We start from the raw sequence: 12,100 nt of genomic DNA, 5'->3' as shown, positions 1-12,100 counted from the left end.
TGGTATGTAATATGAAAACAATTTAAATAAAAGAGAAAAAATGTCAAGTGAATTCAGGAGAAAAAGTGGAAAATTCTAGTTAAAAACTGGAGAATTCAGTTTGCTATGTTAAACAAATGCTGTGCAGCATTATGCTTTTACAATTTGAAGGTCAGATCGCCAGGCTTTTTATTCTACGGTTATCACGCTTCGAATCTAACCTAGCAGACAGCTCTCTTTCGTCCCTTTTCTTTTCCCTTCGCTTCCTTCCTGACTGGCCATACATATTTAACGAAAAAATCCGGGGTAGGGAACAGAAGGGAGGAGGAAGGAGAAACTGCGGGAGTGGTGTAAAACAAATGAAAAAAAAAAATTAAAAATCATGTCATTTTTTTCTTAACACACACACACACAAACACACACACGCATCCCTATAATTCCCTTTAAAGTTGAATTTTCTACCTTTCCTTTTTTTAAAGCCCTAGATCTGCTCCTTGACTTTATTTCTTTTCACGACAGGCTCTAACTAAGTAGCTCCAGCTGAGCTATAGCAAGTGTGGCCTTGAACTCACAACGATCCACAGGATAAGTGCTGGTGCTACAAAGACTCGTGCCACAAGATCTAGCACGCTTTGACTTTTTTTTTTTTTGGCTTTTTGAAACGGAGTATCTCTGTATAAAAGTCGTTCAGTCGTCCTTGTTCCGACGGTTGCCACAGAGCCGTGTGCAGAGTCTAGGCAGGCTTGTGGAGCCTGTGGGAACCCAGTGAGTGCTCCGAGTAAGATCTGTGCACCTGCTCCTTCTGCTTTTCCAGTGTTTTTCCCCTTTGAGGAAGACGAGCCTGTCCCCAAGGAGCAGGAACTACACGGCAGAGGCTTCAGGCTAAGCAGGGAGAGGAAGTCTCAGCTCAAAGGTACTGGGTACCTTTAAACAGTTTAGAAGCCCACGTGACCCCGTGAGCGCCCGGCCCAGCGGTCACGTGAGGGCGAGTGCAGCACACGCACGGGAAGCCAGGCTGTGCGGCTTGCGCGTCGGGCACGGCCTCCTGCCCACCCCGGAGCCGGGAGGGCGGGGAGCCGCGGAGGGATCCCGCGGTGGCGCCGCGTGCGCGTGCGCAGCGAACAGCTGTCACCCAGTGCGGAACAAGTCTTCCAAAGATCCCGAAAGCCTCGGGGGAGGCCGCACTTTCCTCTCCGCAACCGGGTGGTGTCCGGGCCTCCGCCCGCCGCGCAGGTAACCGCTTCTCGCTCCGGGCGGAGCGGAAAGAGTGGCGGCCTCGGCCGATCTCGGCAGGGCAGCGGCACAGGCCTGGGCGCTCCGCGGTGCACGGCCGTCAGCTGGGAGGGAGGAGGCGGCCGTGACAGCCCATTCTGGGCCCCCGGGTTCGGGAACTCGCTCGCCGGCCTCCCGGGAGCCGAACCGAGGCGGCGCTGCTTCGGTCTGCCGGGCTGGGGTGGTCTGGGGCGCCGACCGACCCGTCTGCGGCCGACGCCGGGCAGGCCGGGCCTGGGCCCCTGCGGGCCTCCCGTGGGTCGGGCTGCCCGTACCCGCGAGGTAGCAGGTAGCGCCCCCCCCCCACTCGGATTTGTTCTTGGCCCTGGCAGATGACCTTTTGCGTTTTTCTGGCCTCCGTCTTGAGGCCATTTCTTGTGCAGTTCCTGGAGGAGCCAGGATGCGGGTAGACAGTGGGCGCTTAATAGATGCGAGTACGATGGGGCGTGTGAACTGCCAGGCACAGGACGTGGTGTGTATGCGGTGGGAATGGCGCGGGGAAGGCAGGCGGGCTAGCCCGGGCTGGAACCTGCTGTTCTCTGCTCAGCAGGGAGAGCAGCTACGCTCAGTTCGGCTGCTTTCGTCTTGAACCCAGGAGGCTGCGGTCGGTGTGCCTGAGCCCAGCAGCCTCGCTCGGACCGCCTTTGCTTAGATGTTCCCAAAGAAGACTTAGCAAACTTTTTTTCCTCCTTCACTCAATGCAGTCATTCACACTTGGTAATTTACCCAGCACTACTTAGAAAGCTTGAGTTAGACTTGCGGTCCGTTCCCGGGAGAAGCGTTTGATAGGCTCGGTCTGCTTAGGTTGGCACCAGTCTTTGCCCTATTTCACCCACTTGAATTTTGCACGTAAGAAGGGCGGGTTAAGGGGAAAGCCACGGTTTCTATGGCAACGTTATTAATATGCTAATTGAAAGCGTGGTGCTTAAAAATTAGTGGCTGAAAAAATGTTATTTTTTGCCTTTTGAGTCAGGGTCTTACTATTCGTAGTCCTTCCCGACCTGAATTCATGGTAGCAGACCTGGAGCTCAAGAAGATCTACCTGCGTCTATCTCCTCAGTGCAGGGATTCTTGGTGTTCACATTCACATTTCTGCACTGCTACGGACTATTTACTCTCTAAAATTTACGGTCCCAGGCTGGGATATAGTTTAAATGATAGGGTGAATGTTTAGTATTCGAAGACCTTACGTTCAATTTCTATGACTGGAAAAAAAGAAAGGAGAAAAAATTTCGATTTTTCTTTTTCTTTTTTTTTTTTTTTTTTAAAAAAAACTAATGGCTAGAGAAATGGCTCAGCAGTTAGGAGCACTGGCTGCTCTTCGAGAGGTCCTGAGTTCAATTCCAAGCACCCACATGGTGGCTGACAACCATCTGTAATGAGATCTGGCACCCTCTTCTGGCCTGCAGGTATACATGCAGAGAGAAGGCTGTATACATAATAAAAAAATAAATCTTTAAAAAAAAAAAAACTAAGTAGCGTGATTACTAAAGTTTTTCTGAAGCTTGTTGACCTGGTAACCTTCCATACCGTGTTTTGTTATATATTGCCATGTTGTTCAGAATTTTAGGCCTTTCTTCCCATCTTAGCATTATGAGTTTACACATTATGTTTACAGTTCTCCACGAAATCGGTAATACAACAAAATGTAACTCCGGCCTGTATTGTTTTACTAGGAAATGTACTTAATTACTACCTTAGCCCCTGTCTCTAGTAGCCCACCTGGGTTGGTGGGTGGCCTTGAATTCAGGAACCTTCTGTCAACTACTTCCTGGGGGTAGGGATTACCATTGTTTGACTCCAAAGCAGGGTACTGAAGTCGAGCACTCCACCAAGCTACCTTCTAAGTCCTTCTTTGTGTTAACAGTATTTCTTACTGCTTGTAGTTATGGCTTTAATATTTATTATTATTTATTAAAGTTAAATGATAAAATTTTGTACTGCCATTAAGTTCAACAGGAAATGAAGGCCTTTTAAGATTTTCTTTTATTATATATTAATGTTTAGTGCTCCTATAAGTACCATTTCTTATTTATATTTATTTAAATTTTTTCATAAATATATTTTGATTATGTTTTTCCCTGCACCAACTTCTTCCAGCTCCTCTCCACCTCTCTACATATTTTGTGTTTTGTCTCTCTTTCCATGCCCCCAAACCAATCAACCAACCAAAAATCAAAACAAAAAAACAGTAAGGCCGAAAATTCATGAATAAAACAAAAAATGTATGCACACACAGAGGGGTGCCAAGGGAGGGAGGGAGAGACTGAGACAGAGAGACAGAGACAGAGAGAAGGGGGGGAATTCTTTTTTATTGTGGCCAGCTACTTCTGGGCCTGAGGCCTGCCCTGGAGGGTGGTTGATATGTATCACTCCATTGGAGAAAACTGACTTTGATTTCTTAGGGCTGGGAGTCTGTGTCCACTTATTCTTCTCAGTATGTGTTGGGGGAGACCTCATCTCGCTTGAACCTATACAGACTTGTGTGTGGTACCACAGTGTCTATGAGTTCAAATATGCCATTCTTGCTGTGCCTGGAAGATGCTGTTTCCTTGGGCAATTCACTGGCTTTCTACCTTCTCTTCGTATAGATCCTTGAAACTTGGGGATGGAGGAGTTTGGTGAAGATATTTTATTTATCCTGAGTGCTCCAAAGTCTTTTATTCTCTGCACATTGCCCAGTTGTAGGTCTCTGAGTTAATTACTGTCTACTGCAAGAACCTTATCTGATGAGGGTTGAGTGAGGTACTGATCTGTGAGTATAGCAATTTGTCATTAGCAGTCATTTTATTGCAATGTTCCCTGAGCAGAACAACAGTAGTAGATTTTCTCCCATGTCCATGACTTACTTCAAGTGTTTGACCACTTAAGCTGTGACATTTATGGGTTCCATCTCATAGTCTACGTTGCAGTCAGGTTACTGTTGTTGGTTACAGGGTTTGTAGATGGGTGATATTGATGATTAACTTTTCTTCTTTGGCAGCATGCAAAGTACCTTCCAGCACCATGAATGCTAGGCAGTAGGGGTAAAGCTTCTGTTTAGATACCAGATCAATTTTTCTGAGTTTGAGAACAGAAGTAGCTGATGAGTAACCAAGAGCTTTGGCAAAAACCTGTGATTTTTTTAAAATTATTTCTATTTTATGTACATTGGTGTTTTGCCTGCATGTATGTCTGTGTGAGTCTGTGTCTTGGAGTTACAGATAGTTGTGAACTGCCATGTGGGTGCTGGAAATACAACCTAGTTCCTCCTAAAAGCAGTCTGTGAGTGCTCTTAACCACCGTCCCCCAGCCTGTGATGTTTTGCAGGCATGTCTATGGGGCCCATTTGATTATTGACTCAAAAAGATGTAACCTATTCCCAGCAGTGGGGATTTGTGGCATACGATATGTAGTTGGGGTGTTGTCTCTCCTATTATATGATGATTCCATTTAGATTACTTTCATAGGTGTATATTTTTTAGGAAACTTCTAAAGTAGGTTTCTATATTGCTTTTCAAAAGGCCTTCAGTGCTCCTGCCCATAGTCCCTCTTTTACCGAGCCCTTCCGTTTCTCTACCAGTTTGGTCTTCCTATTCCTTCCCCTTTATTTCTCCATAACACTATATTTTATTGCTAACAACTGAATACTGTTTCATATTCAGTTGAATAAATGTAACACATTTTAATTATCCATTCCAATAGTTCATTGACACCTAGGCTGCTTACAGTTTCAGGGTATTATGTATAGAGCAGCAATGAACATGAATAAGCAGGTATCTTTTTAGTAAGATGTAGAGTTTTTTGGGTATATGCAAGGAGGTAGCATCATTCCTGATTTCAAATTATTTTACAGCTTTAGTAGTAATAACAACATGATATTGCTTATAAATGCAGACATATTACTCAGAAGAATAGAATTGATTATCCAGACATAATTCTACACCCATGTGGACTCCTGAACTTAGATAATGAAGCCAGAAATACACACTGGAGAAAAGAAAGTATCTTTAGCCATGGTGCTGGTCAGACCGGATGGCTGCATGCAGAAGAATGAAAGAAAATGCAAATTAAAACTACTTGGATATTTCATCTTAACTCAACCCGAATAGCCAAGATCAGTAAAATGACAACACATGCTGACAGGAATGGATTATTCATTCTGGTGGGAGTGCAAACTGGTATAGCCAGTATAGAATTAAGTGTGGAGGTTCCTAAGGAAGCTGAGAATCAATCTGCTTCAATTCTGCTGTTTATTTATTTATTTTGGGGGGGGGGAGGCCTCACTTTGTAGTTCTGGTTGATCTGAAACTTACTGTGTCCACAGGGCTGGCCTGGAATTCCTGGAGAACTGCCTGCCTCTCCTTTCAGAGTGCTGGGGTTAAAGGCTTGTCCACCATTCCTTTCTCCTTTCACTGCTGTTTCTCGTCTGATTTTGTGTAAAGTCATTGCCCGCCCCCCCTTTTTTTTCTTTTTGTTGTATTAGGGATAGAACCTAGGGCCTTATACATGCAATGTCTATCTTTGTTTTTACGGCTATAGAAAATGTTGTGTATCCTAAATATAAATTTAAAATACTAGTGTTCAGTGAGACAAGATTCACAGGAACAGTCTGGACAGGGAGCTGACACATAATTCATAATTTTCTTTAGGTATGAGGTTTAATTAGAGTTAGACAGACTCAGTGCTATAACTCATTTTGTTTTTCAATCACCCAACTTCCAAAGCCTCTTGAAATTAACTGACACACTGAAAAGACATTGCCTTTCATATTCCATGCTAGCTGGGTCTGATTCCATCCATGCAGTCAGAATAATCCTTTTAAGAAGTTTATCCTCCTTGCTCCACCTTCTAGCCTTTCTTCATTGTAGAACCAGCCTGTAGTTTTGATCACTTGGTCATTTCTCATTACACTCATCTGTTTCCTTAGTTCTAAGGAGGGTTTGATACTTTGTTCTTTCTTCTTTTGGTTTCAGTGCTCCTCTGTTTTATACTTCACTGTTTATTCATTTTAACTACCTCACCCCCTTTCTGAAAGCTCTGCTGGAATTGAGGGTAGTTGAGTATACATTTCTGGCCTGTAATCCCAGCCATGTGTTGGTAGAGGCAGGAGGACCAGGAGTTACAGCTCAAATTAGACTTAGCTCAGGGACTGCCTGGGCTACAAAAACAAAATAAAACAAAAGAAACCAACTGCTCAGTTGGAGTTGTTGTCTCTTTAAGTCAGTTTCTCTTTAATCCTGCACATTTGCCATAAAGTCGGTTTGTTAAAGTCTGTTTTCCTTCCCCATAGCCATTGATAGTGGTTATTACTTTTGGTAATGAAGTGGTTGGTAAATTGTTGCTCTGTGTGCATTTTCTAAATTTTCTTCTGTGAATCATGGTTGCACTTTTGAAGAGGAGAAAAGACTTAAAATCCATAAAATAATAAATATATTTTAACTTATATAATAATAGACATAATAAAATTCCTGTCTTTTAGAAAGTCTAGGAAATAAACGGAGGAAAAAGAAAAGCCTCCAGAGCTGATGTGTTGGGTGACTGTCTTATCTTGTAATCTCGGTTCTTGGGTAGGCTAAATCAGAAAATTCTCAAGTTCAGTGTTATGTGGGCTATGTGGCCAGACCTTGTCACTGGGTAGGGGGGTGGGTGTGTCATCACTATTAGTTTTTCTTTTTTTAATTAAAAAATGATTTATTTTTATTTCATGTACATTGGCCTTTTATCTGTATGAATGTCTGTGTGAGGGTGTCAGATTCCCTGGAAGTGGAGTTAATAGTCATGAATTTCTGTATGGGTGCTGGGAATTGAATCCAGGCTGTCTGGAAGAGCAATCAGTATTCTTTAACTATTGAGCCATCTTTCCATCCTCCAGCATAACTTTTTTTGTTTGTTTATTCAATTTTACTTCCTATAACTTTTAATAACTTTGATGATATTTTAGTTCAGCCTTAAATTAATCAAAAATTTTCTTTTGAGTCTCATGTCTTCCAGAGTTTTTTAGGGTATAGTATCATGAGATTACTATTAGTTGTTTACATGAAATTTTTGATATTGAAATTAAACTAATTCTTAGGGAACAGAATTTAGCGTCTAAGAGTGAAGTATGTGTCAAATAACTTCTTTTCTTTGGATGAATGTATTGATTAATATATATGAGATTTTGCAGTAGTGACTTGTGTTTGGATAAAGGTCCATTATTTGTCTTGTTTATTTTTGCTGGGTGGTATGTTCTATGTACATTAAAAAAGTAATATGTACATTTTTCTAAAGCATTTATTGAATATGGGATGCCGTCGACGCAAAAAACCACAATTTTCATTTTAAAGGGAATAAGGGGTAGTTTATTCTAGAGCCATTTTGAGTGACCACAGATTTAGATTACTCCAAATTTTATATTCTTATGTTGAAGCAATTTGTGACAAGGTTTTATCTTTCTGTGTGACCCATGCTACTGTGGCACTCACTATATAGCCCATTAACTATGTACCTCCAACTCCTAGTGATCCTCTTGCTTAAGTCTCCAGAGTAGGTGAGTTTACAGGCCTGGCCCTTTCTTTTTCTTCAGTTTTCCAAAGACCGAGTCTTATTGTCCATATTGGTTTTGAACTCTGTAGCTCAGGCTGATCTTGAACTTGTGATTTTCTTGTCTCATTCTCCCTAGTGCAGGGAATATAGGAATGTCCTACCGTACTTGTACTCATCTCCTTTGTTTTTGTTTTTTACCAGGCATGATTTTGCTCTACAGCTCTAGATGGTCTTGAATTGATGAGGATTTTAGGTGTTGGAATTATTGCTAATGTCCAGAGCTACTCCCTTCACCCCCAAACTCGCCCCGCTCCCCAACCAGTGCTGGGGCTCAATCCTAGTGCATGCTAGGCAAGTATCTTACCTCATTGACCTACATCTGCAGCCACAGTTCAGAAATGTTGACTTTCATTCCTTTTTCATTTTTGTCATGGAATTTTCTTCAGAATGTACCTAATAGGCAACCTAATTGCATCTCACTGCCCACCATGTATACAAGCCTTTATTCTGTCTCGCCTGGATTTTGATAAATTGCCTCCTTTATGCTCCCCCTTCTTCAGCCTCTCTTTATTTCACATTCTTTTTTTCTTTCATTTTTTTTCTTACACAGCAATAAGAAATCAAAATGTGGGTGAGATCACTTTTCTACCTCACTTTTCCCAGAATAGGTAACCTTAGAGAGCTGTTACTCAGTGAATGGTATAAAAAGACGTTTGAGTTTAGGAACTGCAAAGGTTAAAGGGAAGAAGTCCAAAATTATTTCCTGGCATACTAAGATAAACTGCAAATTTCCCTTTCTCTTCTTTTCTTCTCACCCTCTCTGTTTTGCTTTTAATTATATTTGCCTCCTTATTATCTCTTAAAGGAAAGAGCCTAAGGAGACTTTCCTTTGTCTGAAATAGCTATCTTCCATATCCATACCTATTTATTTCTCTTTTTCCGGCATCTCCTGAATTTTGTTTTTCTGAAACGCCTTTTTTTCCCTCCTTTTGAAACAGGAACTATCCTTGTAGGCATTTCATCTTCTTAGTACTCACTATTGTAAATCAGAATGCCTGAAAAGCAGCTTTGTCTGCAGAGACTGACTGATTAGAATTTCAATGCTGTATAGAGGTTGGAATGTTGCAGCTCTAGAGGGTAGCAGCTACCTTATTGTGGAGCAGCTACCTTATCTTGGGCTAGTCTTAGTCCTCTGCAGAAGAAGATGTTGCTTTCAAGCCATTTGTGCCAGAACTAACATCTTGTGACTAGTAATTCAAAACCTCTTGGAATCTGATAATTTAGTTTCCTCTAATCAATGGATAAGAATGTTAGCAAATAGCCTCTAGGGCGTATAGGAAAGCTTCCCTCGGCTTTCTCTAACTGCCTCTCTGATGTGCCCACCAATTTGTTTTCAACTTGCCTTGATTTATAATTCTTTGCTCTGTAAAACTATGAAACTGCTTCCATGTTGGACCATGGAATTTGGGATAACTTAAATCTGTGCTTCCCTGGGACACAATCAGTCAAAATTGCTTCAGAATAAACTATCTCTTGCTCTCTCTTATTCCCCTTAGGATGAAAACTGCTTTTTTTTCCCTTTTCTTAAAATGAGATCTGCATTTTTTGCATTAACACTCTACTTATTGTGTGTGTTATTCCATTAGTGACAGGACTGTTCTGTACTCTGAGTGCCTGTGGAACTAAAGTTAGTAATTCAATCATTGTTTGTTGAATGGTTAGCTGCATTTCCAATTTCTTCAGTGGCTGCTTCCTCTCCTCGGAGAAATACCAAGGCTACTCCTGTACTTTGGTCAAAAGGAATGTTTCATTTCATGTATCAAGTATGCTTTGACACAAATATTTTGTAGGCTGCTTAGAATTTTCTGCTGTTATTATTATTATTATTATTATTATTTTGTTAGTGAAGCAAATGAGTCTTGTTTGTTGTTTTGCTTTTTGTTTTGAGATAGTACTGTGTAGCTGCCTCACCTAGAGGTTGGTATATAAAACAGGCTGACTTCTGAAGTGTGAATCCTCTTGCCTCTGCCTTTCAAGTACCAAGATTATAGGTGTATTCTATCACCCTTGGCTAATCTGTTTTCTGAGTAACTTTTCTCTTGTTTAGAACAATTGTTTTCCTTTTCCCAAATGTAAAAGTCTTTTTTTTATGTAAAGACTTTTTATTTTATGTAAAGACTTTTTAATATTTGACACTTCTTTTTTTCTGATTGATTTCATTTGTAAGAGTATATATATGTGGCGTGTGTGTGTGTTTGTGTGTGTGTGTATACATACCACATATATTCCTACAGATGGTTGTGCGTGCTGGGATTTGAACCAGGGTCCTATGTAAGAATAACAAGTGCTGTTAATTTATGAGCTTTCTCTCCATTCCCCTGATATTTCCAGCTTGCCTTTCTTTTCAGGACTTGATAGCTCAATGGCTAGTGGGAAAGTGCCAGCATTGGGAGAGGCAGCTGCTGTACATATAGTGTGTGTGTAGACAAGGAGATGGAGCAGGGGGTGTCCCATTGAGTCCTATATTGGACAATGCTGTATTACCAAAAGTAGGAAGCAGCCGGAGGCTACTTCAAGGGGAGGAATATTTAAAGTCACAAAGAGTTTAGCTTGTTTGAGAAGGTTAGGTTAAATACTGTTTGAGGGTAAAGTACATTTGGCTTTCTGTATTTGAGATTTTTGGATCAATGAATTGAAACAACCAAGGGCTTGTAAAAAAAATTACATCTGGTTAAGGATGTAGCTTAGTTGATGGAGTATTTGCCTAGAGGCTTTGTGTTTGATTCCTATCACTACATAAATCTTTTGTGTGCATGCCTTTAATCCTACAGTGTGGGAGATGTAGGCTTGTGGATCAGATGATCAAGGTCATTTTCAACTACATAACAAATTCAAGGCCAGTCAGGGTTATATTAGAGGTCTCATAAAGAAAAATTGTATTAGCATTTAAGTTTATTCCCCGTGCTGGAAAGTTCTATACCAACTTGACACAGGCTAAAGGAGTGAACCTCAAGAAAATGTCTCTGTAAGGTTGGCTGTAGGCAAGCCTGTGGGGCATTTCTTAATTAGTGATTAATGATAGTGGGCCCAGCCCATTGTCATTGTTGCCATGCCTGGGCTGGTGGTCCATGGTTCTATAAAAATGCAGGCTGAATTCCTCAATGGCTTCTGCTTCAGCTCCTGCCTCAGGTTCCTGCCCTGTTTGAAATACTATCCTGACTTTATTTGATGATGAACTGTGATATGGAAGTATAAGCCAAATAAATCTTTTTCTCTCCAAGTTGCTTTGGTCATTTACCCTTTACATTGTATTAGATAGTCTTAGAAATGATTTAAAGAGTAGAGAAGATGTATGTATGTAGGTTATATGCAAGCAGTAAGCAACTTTATGTGAAGGATTTGAATATCTTTGAATTCTGATTTCCTGCGGGGAGGGTCCAGTATTCTGTGGATGCCCGAGATGAGTTCATGATTGTTTTGCAAGGACTTCTAAAGAATTATAAGTTTGCTATATTGAATGGAAGTCTTGCGATTAATTATTTTTTATTGTGCGTGTTATGATTTTATATGCATGTAGTGTTTGTAGGAGTTTGTGTGACTATACAAAGAAAGGGACCAGGTAGGAGGACATCAGGTGTCTTGTGATATCATGTTCCACCTTTATTCCCTTGAAACAGGATCTCTTAGCTGAACCTGGAGTTAGGCTGGCAGCCAGTAAATCCCATTGATCCTTCTATCTCTGCCTTCTCCCACAATGCTGGGGTTACAAAACATGACCATGTTTGACTTTTAACATGGATACTAGAGTTTGAATTTAGGACTTAATTTTTGCACAATAAATGTCCCTTCTTAGCGTAGTAAGCTCCTCTGGTGTCCCTATTCCTGTTTTCTGTCCTCAGTACTTTAGCCTAGTTTCTAGTGGTTTTGTCATGTGATTGGTTTGTAAATTATCATAGAAAAGCATGCTATAAAAAGCTGAAAGCATACTTCAGCTCCGTGCTAGGTATGTTGAACATTTTCCATGCAGTGTACATCCTAGGCCTTTATGCATGTGTGAGTGAGATAGTGGAATTTGTACATCTGTGAGAAACTGCACTTCCAGAAAATTCATTTTTACTTGGAAAGGTTTCATGGAGGTCAGCAGTATAGTCAGGTCAGTGATTCTATACCCAGGATAGGAACATGTCTGGAAGCTACCGGAGGCCAGGAAAAGACCTGAAAGTCTCAGAGAGGTGGGAAGGAATGGACAATAACTAAAAAGAAAAGTTCCTTTTCCTTTGGTAGACACATGAAATGTTGGTGAAGGCCACTGGTAAGCACAGCTTCAGTAATTCATTGTTAA

At 41.2% G+C, this 12,100-nt stretch overlaps 1 protein-coding gene across 1 annotated transcript in view; it reads left to right on the top strand.

Moving 5' to 3' along the window:
- Nucleotides 1-1,057: 1,057 nt before the first annotated feature.
- The window catches only part of Kdm4c (lysine demethylase 4C), a 172,856-nt gene continuing 161,813 nt past the window's right edge, over nt 1,058-12,100 (top strand). Inside the window, exon 1 of the mRNA XM_085686138.2 lies at nt 1,058-1,212. The gene's annotated coding sequence lies outside the window, so the exon portion shown is untranslated. The remainder of the gene's footprint in view (nt 1,213-12,100) is intronic.

This window comes from Myodes glareolus, chromosome 3 (genome assembly GCF_982192425.1).
Source record: "Myodes glareolus chromosome 3, mMyoGla1.1, whole genome shotgun sequence".
NCBI classification, from domain to species: Eukaryota; Metazoa; Chordata; class Mammalia; order Rodentia; family Cricetidae; genus Myodes; species Myodes glareolus.
Note: the sequence above shows the minus strand (reverse complement) of the source record. Positions and strands in the feature narration are given on the sequence as shown.